This window comes from Vanessa atalanta, chromosome 24, assembly GCF_905147765.1.
Source record: "Vanessa atalanta chromosome 24, ilVanAtal1.2, whole genome shotgun sequence".
Taxonomy (NCBI): Eukaryota; Metazoa; Arthropoda; class Insecta; order Lepidoptera; family Nymphalidae; genus Vanessa; species Vanessa atalanta.
This window is the reverse complement of record NC_061894.1, coordinates 7,370,653-7,385,766: the sequence shown is the minus strand read 5'-3', so window position 1 is coordinate 7,385,766 and position 15,114 is coordinate 7,370,653.

Sequence of the window (15,114 nt, the reverse complement as noted above, 5' to 3'; positions counted from 1 at the left end):
GCACGTATTCTAACCACTGGGCCATCTCGGCTCATTTCAGTGGTTGATATTTCCCTTTTATATATATCCACAACAAATATTTGCAAAATTCGTATGATCGAGATATTTCGATATTAAATCCATGAAATTCAATGACATGACAGTTCAACGGGCGGCCATGTTTGACATTTACGGGTGCGTTCAGAAAGCTGCGTAAAAAATGATTATTGTTAATTTTCGCCACGGTTATAAAAAAATTATATGAAAAGTAAATGTTGAATCGGGTTATCGTCTAGTATAGAAATATTTTTACATTATTGAATGATTATCACTAGAACTTTACTATATAACAATGTTTTCTATTTAATACATAACGCCAAAAACATTTCATCTCCGTTAACAAGTCCTCAATTCAAATACATATTTGACAAACGTAAAACTCCAGACCTGTCCTATTCTCATCTCAATATATATAAGACTCATAATATCATCGTAGCAGTAAACATACATATGATTTCTTTAAAAAAACTGCTGAGTCTCTTTACCTGGTCCTCTCAGGTTTTAAGTGTTAATTTCCGAATTATAACAATCAGTAAGAAAATATAATGCTCATATATTGAATAAAAATATTTGAATCTAAATATAATGAGGTTTTATATCAGCATATAATACAGACGCAATCCAAATTAATAATATAAAAAAATATGTTTAAAATAAAGTTCGAATTATGTATTTATAGCACGCAAATTACGTTCAACAAAAGAGTATCTACTAAAACTCATTCTTCAAAGTTCACTCACCCCTATACAACATGACTTATAGTTTTCATTGGACCCTTTACGCTCCATTACACGACACGAACATTAGTGATGCAAAGATTTCCTTATAACATACACTTAAATACGGTTTAAAGGATCATTACAGTATGTATATGTTTTTACAATAAAGGAGTCTTTTTTTCTCGCTGGTAAAACGCATTACGCGTTTGCCACACTTGAAGCGGGGAGTATGTGGGACTCGCTAGTGCCCAGGACACCCAGTGCGGTCTAGTACACTGGAATACCCACTAAAAAACAGCGGAATGCTCTCCGTCTTTTCGGCGGGCGGCACACGATCGTGACGCCCTGAGGGTCAGCCCGCCTATGCGTGCCTAAAATTTCTAGGCGGATTCCCGGGTTACTGAGAACCCCCTAGTCCCTGGGGCGCCTTTGGAGACGGGGGGAGAAGTGCGCTTAGCGATAACAAAGGCGCGTTCGTCCACGTTTTGATTTAAAAAATAATCTTATTTATTTCTTTGTATTTCATTGGGGGTAAGTCCGAACTCGAGCCGAGATGGCCCAGTGGTTAGAACGCGTGCATCTTAACCAATGATTTCGGGTTCAAACCCAGGCAGGCACCACTGAATTTTCATGTGCTTAATTTGTGTTTATAATTCATCTGGTGCTCGGCGGTGAAGGAAAACATCGTGAGGAAACCTGCATGTGTCTAATTTCAACGAAATTCTGCCACATGTGTATTCCGCTAAACCGCATTGGAGCAGCGTGGTGGAATATGCTCCAAACCTTCTCCTCAAAGGGACAGGAGGCCTTGATCCCAGCAGTGAGACATTTATGGGCTGCTAATGCCTAATATGCCTAAAAGTCCGAACTCAAATGCCGTGTTGGCGAGCAACATTACGCTCACTAATTATCAATTAAAGTGGTCACCACTGTCCATAGACATTGGCACCGTAGGAAATTTGAATGTCAATGCCAATGTACCTTATGCCTGTAATTACTGGTTCATTCAACCTTCAAACTATAACACACCAACACTAAGTATGGCTGCTTGGCGGAGTATACAATGAGCGGATAGTTCTACGTCCCCAGTGGGGTTTGCACAAATCCCTACCACCAAGGTTTATATAAAGTTTTAACACACGTAACTCTATGTTCTCATTAATATAATTTCGTATCTTTCTCGGATTTCTTTAATTATAAATTCTTACAAAATAAACATCAATTTCGATGTTTAACTCCGAACGCCCGTTACGGCCACGTTTTAATATTAATAGTTCTTTGTTTTACCATGAATATTAATGTGGTTTTTAATTTCAATTACTATTTCTTATGATTTATTTTCCATTAATATATATTCAATCCGTTATATGTTATTAATACTACCGATACGACTTGAGAGCCTTCAGGATTACCAACTCATTACTTAAGGCCGGCAACGCACCTGCGCCCCTACTACAGATGTCCATGAGCGGTGGGAGTCTCTTTCCATCAGGTGAACCTCCTGCTCGTTTGCCATCTATGCGATTAAAAAATTAAAGGTTTCTTCAGACGGTTGGAACGAAGTGGCTTTCTTTCTATATTAGGGTTTAACCCTTCAGATATTTATAACAACAATACTTAGTGTATTTGTTATTTAGGAATGGATAGAGTAAGGAATGAGTACATAAGAGGAAGTTTGAAAGTGGCACCGGTAACCGAGAAGCAATCTGGAAACCGGCTGTTGTGGTATGGGCATGTTATACGGAGGAAAGAGAACCACGTTGTGAGAAAGGTTTTGAGTATGGATGTGGATGGATATAGAGGTAGGGGACGAAACGATGGATGGATTGTGTGAAAGACGATATGGTTAGAAAGAATGTTACTTGTGAGATGATGTCTGACATTCTCTGTATGGAAGAAGAAGACATGCTGCGCCGAGCCTAAGTAAAATTGGGATAAGGGCAGGAGGATGATAACTATTTGTTTTTCGGTTTTAAGGGTGAGTAAATAACATCTTAGCTCAGAAGATTAGAGACGCATTGATGATGTAAGAAATATTTTATATTTCTCACAGCGCTAACGTCTGTGGGCAGTGAGTGAGGTGACCACTTACCATCAGGTGGTCAATTTGTGTTGCCACCGGCGTGGTAATTTATGACGATATTCCGTATCAGTTCTGTAGTATATAATCCGAAGCAATTAGAGAGTTTTGAAAATCAATGAGTTTTTATTAAATAATGATTTGCATTTTTGAATATATGTGTTCAAGGAGCGTAATATATATCTTTTCGAAAGAAACGGTGACAATCATTGTATGGACACGAGGGAGAAACTAGTAACACCTAGTGATCGACTTCGTAAAGTAAATACATCCTTCCTGAAGTACGGTATTCGTTTCTATTCCAACATTCCACAGCTACTTTTAACTTGGCCTACTAAATATTAAAATGTCATATAAAAAACATTGATAAATAAGGCATATTACTCAATACAAGATTATATTATAGATAAAAAAATCGTGGACTTGGTATTTATTGATTTCTAGGCAGGATATATAAAAATGTATGTGTTTACTGACATACTCTGTAATTAAAATTGTGGAAAAGACAGAGTTCTTGCCGGTTTTTCTCGATAGAATCTACTTAACACTGTAACATGACGATTCAAAAGTAATTCTATGAGATTACTTAAATATTTTGATTTTGTAATATATTTTGATAGAACGTTGGCTTGCTGTATATATTATACATAAAAAGTATTTATATATAAGCACATCTTTTGTGCCTTATGCAATAAAAAAATAAAAAAAAAAAACAATTAGTATTATTAATGAAACATTATCCTTATTTAATTTACTTTTCTTTTTGTCTCGGAGTTACGATATTACACACTAATTGTGATAAATGGGCAGCCGTACCTCTATCTAAACTGTGCTCATTAGGGTCGGGACCGAAAAATCTTCAGCAAAACTGCAGCGTTATATCTTGAAATAAAAAAAAAAAAACAATTTAGTTTTTAAGTAAAGTAACTGTATATGAATGTCTCAATGCTGAGATAAGACCTATACTCCTATTGAGGAGGCTCCGTTAATTTCCAGTATGCTGCTCCAATTTCTATTGGTGGATACGCGAGTGGCTTTAGACTGAGCCAATCAAATCAAATGTATTTTATTCAAGTACACTTTACACTAGAGCATCAATCGTTTACAATATTGACGACTCAAAACATAAATGCAAGAAAGCAACTTCCAGCGAAATGAAACGGCGAGAAACTCGCATAGCTGCACTTCTCAAATAACCAGAAAAAACTGATAAAGACATTTTAGCCACGTGAAATTTCAAAGAGTCTAACTCGGATTTGAACATGCGTTGTCCCCAAATCCCAATCTTTATGGGTTAGGAATTCGATAGCTACTAGCTTGCGACTTAGTGGCTAGATAACGCCTCAGAACTCTAGGTCCTGGGTCCAAACCCCAGGTTAGGTCGATAAAGTCATTAGGTTTCCTAAATTAATAATAATCAGTAACATCCCTGATTCTGGAAGTTGGAGGTGTTCACACTCCCCTGCCTTTTATGGGTCATATCGGATTTGTCGTCCAACAGATTAGGAGAGTGAAGGAATCTGTGCATCTGTGTTAGCGCACACATTTGTGCACCATAATATGTTCTGCGATGATAGCTGGAGATAACCTTGAGATTGGCCGCCATGGCTGCAATCGAGAATAACGTCATTATTATTATTATTCGAAGCATATAAGCACATTCTTAAATAAACAAAGCAAAGCAAATAAATATGAGATATTTAGACGCAACAAAACTCATAAGCAATAGATTACAGCAATTGAAAGCTTCATATTTTTCTCTCACAAACAATGATCGTCGTCGAAATATAATTTCCACCGATGACTAGGTTTTTATTGGCTCGAGAAATCTATAATCCTATTTGTGAGACTCTCAGCTACTTACTGAGGTCGATTCCAGAATTATTCGCGTTATTGTCACCGTATTGGAAGCTTATTAAATAAAAATGTACGTAATTTTTAATTCATTTTCAATCGGAATTCGAAGGCTTCTAACTCCGAAAAATCATTACTTCCCTAGGATATTTGTATCTATAGTAAAATTCCACAGATAAGTTTAATTTACGCAAAATTAAACTTATGTGCGATCGTCTCTCTCTCTCTCTCTCTCTCTCTCTGTCTAATCTCAAGAGAGGTCTCCCTAGGAGCCAATAACGCAGGACAAATTTTAGCGTCCAAGTGTACGTGTACGTAAACATAGAGGCACTCTCTAGTCCCAGAACCTAGGGATCTACCAATTGATCCACGAGCCAGCTGCTAAATTATACACAGTCAACTCAAACAAAAATGTAATCCTGAAACAATTATATCCAAAATTATATTCGATTATATTTATTTGCTATGTACCTGCTTTTGTTTCGTTTATATTTTATTTTGTTATTATTGTATAGTTTTAAGTCTATAAGTGTTGACAACGAATACCAATGTACGGATAAATCCAATGGGGTTTTTGTTACATCGTTCTTAATACAGTACAATATAAATGAAATGTATATTAACTTAAAATAAATAAATAAAAAATAACCAATCGTTTGAATACAACAATTCATATGATATCTTGATATATTCTATCATTTGTCATTCACAACGACACTGTCCAAATAAACATTTTCTGAAACGCGCTTACGTTGGTTCCCAACGTACATTTTAAATATAGATTAAGTATTTTTGGAACGTGACGATACAAATTGCTCAACAAACCTTTTTTTGATTTCATTGATTACGAGTTTAATATTCATTTCATTTTTTACGTCATTGTCGTTATGAATTTTAATAATTATTATCTCCTCTTTTATAATTCATACTAATATTATAAAAATTATTTGTTCGCATGTCGGAGGTTAATCTCTGGAACTGATGAAAGAAAGCTACGTTATTCTTAAGTGTTATAGTTTATAAAATATTTTTATATCATAACATTTTCTCTGTTAATTCACTACATCCGTGTGAAACTGGGATTATTGTTAGTTTATAAATAAAAACTATGCTTTATGCTTTAATCAAGTACACTCTTAAAACACGTTTAAATCGACACTTTACAAACATTATATTTTATTTATCAATTCACTTAAATTTTTACTTTTTTATACATTTAGGAAGGCAAAGATGCAAAAAGGTCACTTTTGCCCGGAGATATTGCCTGTGTAAAAACCTTTTATTAGAATAAAGATGTTATGTCTCATTACTGTGTATCGCTGCCTCGATCTACAATGCGTGTCAAATATCCTGACATTAACAAGAATGCGCCTAGATTATTACGTTAACAAGCAATAGGCTGCACGGAGTTTTTTTTAATCGCCCCTTCATTGCCTTACTTCATCTCCTACCTTTGATAGTTGAGTAAAAATATTACTTCAATTGATTAAAAATTTATTAACGTCACCCTGCGTATAATAACACAAGATAAATTTATGGAAGGCGTGTATTTTTTTAAAGAATATATGATCCTGTTAAGAAGGAATTTAACGTTCAATATTATGCTTGTAAGTAAATAGTAATGTATACATCATTGGCATGTGTCAAAAAGTTTTGATGTGTGCGTGTTTTCGTGCTGGAATTATAATACATGGAATAGTAATTCATTACACGTAGGCCTTTTTATAACTTGTTTCGGGTTCAAAACAGTGAGAACACGACTAGGTTTTGATGTGCAAAATTCCTGAATTACAGTCAAGTTTCCTTGTTGGTAGGACTTTTTGTAATCCATCTGAGTATCCCTTCCACTTGTCACTCTACCGCCATACAAAAATATTTAGTGAAGGGTGAGCGACTGTAACTACGACTAGGGGCATAACATCTTAGTTTCCAAGGTCGTTGGAATATTGTCATCTGACAAACTCAAATTTACTAAAGATGTTTTCCTATACCGAGCACGAGATGAATTCGAGAGCTCTTTCGTGAGAATTCAGTGGTGTGGTGTTTTAAACCGCAATTTTTATTTTTATTTAAATATATATATATAATTTTATTATTTATTTATTCAATTACAGTAATTGTTCTCTGTTCATCTAAATCCAATCTCTTAGCTCATTCAAAAGTGTTTGAACAAGAAAATTAAAATATCAACGTCGTTCAGCCGTTTTATACGCGAATAATATATTAAACCCATTAATAAATAGCTATTTTAAACTTTATGCCAATGAAATAAGTCTCAATTTTGATTGCGGTATATTTTTCTTGGGTTTGAATTCATGACAAGGACGAATAGCTCAAAGAAACATGCGATGTTAATTTATACGAGTAAACAGGGTTGAGTGAAAATTAATTGAGTGTTTAGTGTTCCGTATAGTAATTAGTACGAACCAACTAGCTTGCTGACTATAGGAATGTATTCTCAATGTTGATGTTTTGGAGATAAACTAGCATCGTTGGCTCAAACTCCGCTAATTTGTCGTGTGCGGAAATTGTAATTATTACACACGTTCACGCGTCTTCTGTGCCGATTATAAGGCATGGTGCTACACAAATAGTAAACGGATGTAAGATCCAAGTCTCAGACATCATGTGACTCCTCTAATGATGCTCGTGGTACACCAACAGTTCTCAGTTTATGCCTTAGATTTGGACTGAGAGGTTTTAAAATATATGGAACCAAGTTTGAGACTTTTTGGAAGTTTTGTTCGCGTTTTAAGGATTATTTATCAGGTGGAAGCATTATAAGGGATGTAAGCTTGCTTCATATCAAATTACATCTGATTCGGTTCTGTGATTTGGACGTGAAAGAGTTACTTTCACGTTTGTAATATAAGTATAGATATGTACATTACTTATTGTAATAAATGTGTTAAGTGTTAATTTCAAAACTGCATTGAGACATTTATTTTGAAAAAATTCCCATTATCAGTGGTGTTAAAACAATTTATCGATTGGACGGCATGTTCTTGTAAAAATATTTGAGAATAACGGAAATATGAATTTTCTCAGATGTCTGGAATATGTTGACCAGATCTCCGGTCAAAATAAATATATCGTCGGAAAGGAAGAAAAGCTCAAACGCCAAATTTGATACGTTTTTAAAATGACGTTTAAACTTTCAACTCTAACGTACATTATAAAATGGCATAAACGTTTAATAAGGACTTCAATATGTAACAAAATTCTTATGTAAATAAATTATACGAACTCATACGAAATTCCTCAGACACAACATCGAGATTATAAAAATGTTTACGCCCTCCATAACTCCAAATCCTGTTCAACTTTTAAATATCACGAGTTTCGCTTAATGAAAATATAAATTATGTACTGTACTGGGAATTCACTTTTACTGCCGGCGCCATGTTAATTTGAGAATAATACCAGTTGGTTTTTATTTACAATTCTCACTACACTTCTTGGAATCACAGAGAAGCACGAAGGTCACCGATTTAAAAAGTTCTTATAAATATTCTTATCCACTTTAGAAATGGAAAATAGTATTCAATATAATCTATTCATAATTGACAATAAACTAAACGCAAAAATAAAAATAAAAATATTAATATGATGGCGAATGCATAAAACAAAAACAATTTTTGGAAACACGTCGACTTAAATTTTTACTATTACCTTCCTTTGTCCTCCGCCATTTTTTATCATCTATCTCCTTTCATCCCTCCTCTTATACATCGCAATCACTCACAAAAAAGTTCTGTTCCCAGATTAATATTTTTATATCATCGGTATCGTGACAAGCCTGAATCACGCTTTCAACATTTTCTGTAACAGTTGCTATATATATAATGAACTCTGAAATAAAGACAATGGGCTTATAAACTTCGTAATGCCAGTTTGCCTAACACGACCATCCGAGACTCCTTATCAGAGAGTACATGGTACATTTGTTCCATACTAACTTAACTCCACAAAGATCCATTTCCTCTCTTATCCCGTTCTCCTTGTATACTTCAGATATTCTAAAATCAAGAGGTACATTTGCGGATGCCTCGTTTTTATTAAGTAACATCTTAAATTCACTCCAATGGGTTTCGGAAATGAAAAATTTAATTGAATAACAAAAGTCAACTTTTCGAAATCGTCGTCATCCGAGATCAATAAGACCTTGACAAACTCAAATTTCAATACTTATCGTTTCATGAAATATATCATATGATAGCCTTTGTTCTAAGTAGATTGTACCTGATGTTATGCAGACGAAGTAAATGGTCCCTTCGATATAAAGTTACAATGTACAAATCTTGTATACATCCTATTTTAACCGACGCTGGTGTCGTATTCGCTCACTCGAGCCCTTACAACTTAGCGAGTCTGTACGCTTTACAATATAAATTTGGTTAGGTTGTCCACGATTCATGCGTAGCGTAGACCTACAAAAATATTTTGCGATTCTTTTTAAGATATTCAAAGATTTATAGGTATTACAACCAGTTATATACCATATTCAAATACCATATTCAAATTCGCCCATTTATAATTCGAGTAAGTTTTGCTTAGAGTCACCTTATCTAATCCAGCTTTCTAAGCAGGTCTTACGTGACACCGTCGACAAGTCTTGCCGACAAGATGTTACAGAAAACACGAGACGCAGCGACCCCGCCGGTGGGGTCCAGGATCCTATTCGTTACAACGCGTCGACATCTAGACATATGGCGGCGTACAATGTAAACGTCACTACTCCTTCCCGACATCAACAGCGTCCTACGCAGAGGTCTAGCTTCACGAGTAAGAACACGCGTATTCCGAGCAGCGTGGTGGAATATGCTCCAAAACCTTCTCCTCAAAGGGAGAGGAGGCCTTAGCCCAGCAGTGGGAAATTTACAGACCGTTAATCTAATGTAATGTAACCAATTACATTAAAACATATTGTTAACAAGACAGGATATAAATGGGCTTAGGGTAGCATAATTATGAACCAGATTATGTCATAGTGTTAAGTTTTTTGAAAAGTGCTTGTAAAGGCCTACTTGAATAAAGTAGATTTTGATTTTGAACTAATCACCCGATCATCTTTATAGTTTACACGCACGTTGTCTGTGGAACAGAAAGGCACATACGCCAATCAAACATAACATCTATTAAGCTCTCTGTGATCTGATGTGTGTGCCAAATGTTTTTCTGAACAACTGTTACGTCATTTATCTTACGAGCTATAATTAGTCATTTTAATGTTTCTGTGACATAAGTGAAATCGCGGATAGAACTGTTTTTTTAATAGCAAAATAATAATACACAGAAAACGATCTTTTACATTATATTGAAAGAAAGATAGAAGATGTTTACATATACACGACACAATTATAAAAAGTATAAGAAATTAAAAAAATAAGAAAAACAACAAAAATAAAAAACATATTGACTAATTATAACTACTAACTTAATCTACAAAAAAAAAACAATGATAGTTAACGTGCCCTAAAGGTGTACCATTCAGCTTCCAAGTTGGGTTCTCAGAACCCAACGTGGTTACCAGCATAGACTATGGCGCGATAAGGAATATTAAGCATTCCTTTCATCGCCAATGCGCCACCAACCTTGGGAACTAAGATGCCTGTAGTTACACTGACTCACTCACCCTTCAAACCGAACGGACTTGCACAAAGCCCTACCACCAAGTAAACAGCAGTAGTAAGTATTCTCAAACATTATTGGTTTATTTCTTTATCTGTTATTTAATCCACAAAAGCGAAAGCATCTCGTCCCAACTGAGAATCTTACATCTCATTTTTTATTGATAAACTTAGAACTACGGTCAAAAGTTGATTTATTTGATTCGTAATAAGATCGACCAATAAATTTTATATATATGCAAATCAGTACACTATAAAATGCCAAACCGTCTAATGTAAGCCCAAACGGAAGTTATAAATATGGACCATAATAAATTGGAGTATCGGAAAATATGAAACAAATGGGATAAGTTTTACGTTGCATTAAATTTATCACTTAACATTTCCGTTCGAAACTTTTACCCGTATAACATAGACTTAAGGAATTTATTCCACTAATACGGTTCGTGTTAGTTCGGTAAACTACGAAGTACTCCACGTGACTTTGTCCGTGGACGTGACTAAGTTGCTTTCAATTTGTAGGCATAACGTAAACTACCTAATGGAAGTTAGGTTGTTCATATATATTTTAGGACTGAGGCCTCGAGATCTGTCTTGAGACCACAGTCCGGATTACCACCAGGATTTTGACAATAGGAAATATTATTGATATTTTTTACAATGTGCTACCAACCCTGGGAGCTAAGGTTTAATGTCCATTTTTTTTTTTTTTATGGTATAGCGGGCAAACGAGCAGGAGGCTCACCTGATGGAAAGCGACTACCACCGCCCATGGACATCTGCAACACCAGGGGGGTTACAGGTGCGTTGCCGGCCTTTAAGAAATAAGTACGCTCTTTTCTTGAAGGTTCCCAAGTCGTATCGGTTCGGAAAAACCGCCGGCGAAAGCTGGTTCCACAGAGTGGTTGTGCGAGGCAGAAAATGCCTTAAAAATCGCGCTGTTGTGGATTTACGGACATCTAAGTGGTGTGGGTGAAATTTAGAATTTTGTCGAGATGTCCGAAGATGGAATTCAGCTGCCGGGATTAATCCAAACAATTCCTCTGAACATTCCCCGTGGAAAATTCGGTAGAAGATGCAGAGTGATCCAACATCTCTACGCAACGCCAAAGGATCGAGCAGATCAGAAAGGGCTTGATCGTCGATAATTCGAGCTGCTCTACGTTGGATACGGTCAAATGGAAGGAGCTGGTACTGGGGAGCACCCGCCCAGAGGTGAGAGCAGTACTCCATGTGAGGCCGAATTTGCGCCTTATATAGTCTTAGGCGATGGGCCGACGTGAAATACTGTCTTGCCTTGCTGAGCACACCAAGCTTTTTTGATGCCAATTTGGCTTTGCCTTCCAGTTGACCGCGGAACTGAACGAGGCTCGAAACATCAACGCCAAGTATTCCGATACTAGCTGTGGCGGCTAACGGAATGTTCTCGAATCGTGGAGATACGACGAATGGTGTTTTTTTAGCGGTTAACGCGCAAACTTGCGTCTTTTTGGGGTTGAAATGGACTAGGTTTAGCCGGCCCCAGTTTGAGACTTCGTTTAACGAAGACTCGATTTCAGACACAAGTTTGTTCCGGTTTTCTTCGACGTTTTCCCGAGAAATATTAGCACGGCCGGTGTATGAGGTGTCAACGGTACTGTCGTCTGCATAGCAGTGAATGTTCCTGATTTGCAACAAGTCATTGATATGCAGAAGAAACAGAGTGGGTGACAGAACGCAGCCTTGTGGAACACCAGCGTTGACGAATTTTTGGTCGGAGCATGCACCGTCGATAACGACCTTGATGCTCCGATCTGCCAAAAAGCTGGTAATCCAACTGCATAATTTCCCGGGAAGCCCATAGGAAGGAAGCTTCGAAAGAAGCGCTTTGTGCCATACGCGATCGAAGGCCTTCGCTATGTCCAGACTGGCTGCTAATGCCTCCCCCTTGCTCTCAACTGCTTCCGCCCATTTATGAGTAAGGTAAACTAGAAGATCACCGGCTGAGCGACCTCGACGGAAACCGTACTGGCGGTCACTAATCAGCTGGTACTCCTCTAGATACCACAGGAGCTGACAGTTTACAATGGACTCCATTACCTTGGAGAACAAGGGGGTGATGGCTATAGGCCTATAATTGGACGGGTCTGAGCGGTTACCCTTTTTGGGAATCGGATGCACTAAAGCAGTCTTCCAGGAGATCGGGACGACGCCTAATGCGTAAGATTGCCGGAAAAGACGCGTTAAGACCGGTGCCAACTCGGGAGCACATGTCCGTAGCACGATTGGAGGGATGCCATCGGGTCCACTCGACTTATGAATGTCCAAGGAAAAAAGTGCTTTACGAACTGCACTTTGCCGGAATTTAACCTCCGGCATCGTGGTATCACATCGCGGTATTGTTGGTGGTGAATTTCCTTGGTCATCCAGGGTCGAATTCGACGCGAAGAGAGAGCCTAAAAGATCAGCTTTCTCTTTCGCGGTATGGGCCAATGACTCACCGTCCTTGTGCAGAGATGGAAAAGAAGGCTGACAGAAATTCCCAAGATCAGCTTTAGCGAGAGACCAGAACGCACGTGTTCCTGAAGGGAGACGCACCAGTCTCTCGCCAATTCTGCCAATGTACTCCGTCTTCGCCTTAGCAATCACATTTTTGAAGGACCTAGAGGCAGAGTTATATTCCTTTCTGAATGTGCTGGTCTTTACATCACGAGACGCTGATGCGTTAGCCCAGTCATGGTAACGTTCCCATTTTCGGCGTGAGGCCGTTTTGCAGAAACGACCAAACCAGGGCTGGGACTTGTCACCGTCCATTGTGCCTGTAGTTACACTAGCTTGCTCCCCTTTCAAATCGGAAAACGACTGTACTAATTATTGGTGCTTCGCATTAAGAAATATACGTTAAGTGGGTGGTACCGGTCTAGATGGGCTTGCAAGCCCTTCCACCAAGTAAATTATCTTGTGAAATGAGTATTCTATAAGTGTATGTTATATACATCTATTCAATTGTGTGAAACTATAAAGTAAATGTATACATTACCGTCTTTACTACAGGGCACATGGGGCACGTGCCCAGGGCCCCCATCCTGAGAGGGCCCCGAAGAACCAACAATTTACCAAATTAAACCAAAAATATCTAGCAAAATGGCCCCAAATTCATAGGTGCCCAAGGGCCCAGCACAGCTTGAGATGGCTCTGAATGTATAAAAAACAAAGAAAAAATATAATCAAAGTAAATATGAAGTATATCTAGAAATATATCTGTATTTAGAATAACAGACATTAAAAAAATCATTCAGCGTAAGCTATGTCTTTCAAGAAGGAGGATGACCTCCAACTCAAGCGAAGATCTGGTGATGTTTAGTAAATAAGAAAAATTGTAAACCGCCACACTTAACTAAAACTAAAAAGTGGAAAATGCACGGGCAACATTGAGCTCTTGGATGCAATTTAACTTAAAACAAAATATTCTTTTAGTAATTAACAGTAATTTCTTAAAACTAACCTGATAATCAGTCCCTAACTTAAGGTCTAAGTCTTCACATTTGAACACATCAATTTAAAGTAGATCTATTTAGAGGTACATAGTAATTACATTAGCAGCCTGTAAATTTCCCACTGCTGAACTAAGGCCTCCTCTCCCTTTGAGGAGAAGGTTTGGAGCATATTCCACCACGCTGCTCCAATGCGGGTTGGTGGAATACACATGTGGCAGAATTTCGTTGAAATTAAACACATGCAGGTTTCTTCACGATGTTTTTCTTCATCGCCGAGCACGTGATGAATTATAAACACAAATTAGGCATATGAAATTCAGTGGTGCTTGTATGGGTTTGAACCCGAAGTCATCGGTTAGATGCACGCGTTCTAACCACTGGGCCATCTCGGCTCACATAGTAATTGATGTATAATAATTGAAAATTGACAAGAAGTGTAGATAATACTTTAAAATATATTCCCAACCACGATGTCCAAGTTTACATTTCAATTAAACATCAAACAATCACACCTTATCAAACAATAATAGTACATCCTCTTAAAATATATTAACATACGGACAACTCGCTGGTACAATTTTCTATTACATAATATGTATTTTGGAAATAAGATATGGTTATGTAAAATTTACGTCGCAGCTGCGCTCGTAGTTTTATTATAAGACTCTTAACAATTTCCTAAAACTTATTAATCTATTCCAAGACATCATCAAATCGCTGTAAACAAAATTTAAACACTTAAATACTGTTGTGTTGTTGCACTAAACAATGAAGGCGATTATTTTGATTTTAAATCTCGATTTTCTGATATTGCCTCGTTGGTCTAGTGGTTTAATATAAAAGCATAGATCCCGAGGTTCTAGTTTCAAAACCCAAGTCAGGACGATGAAAAATTATTGGTTTTTGTGTCAAAAAAAAACTCAGGAACAGCCCGAAGTCTGGAAGCTGGTAGTGTGTATACTCCCGACCCTCGGAAAGTAAATTTATTGATTCTACGCTTGAACTCACTTGAAAAAACGATACAAAACTTAATCCTTCTTGATCTAATAACAAGTAACATATGCATCAGACATGCCGGTTTCCTTAGGATGTTTTCCTGCACCATCAAAAACGAGATGAATTTTCTACAGTTATTATTATTTGAATAAACTCTGGCTATAACTTGCTTCAAACAAAGCCATTATATACATTACGTTCAAGCACCGGAACGACCGTCCAGGGTGCTTAATACGTCATAGTCCTAAGACCATATAATTTCAAACAGAGTTTGGAACAGTTATTCGATATTTAATTATGAAAATATGTACTGAAGAATT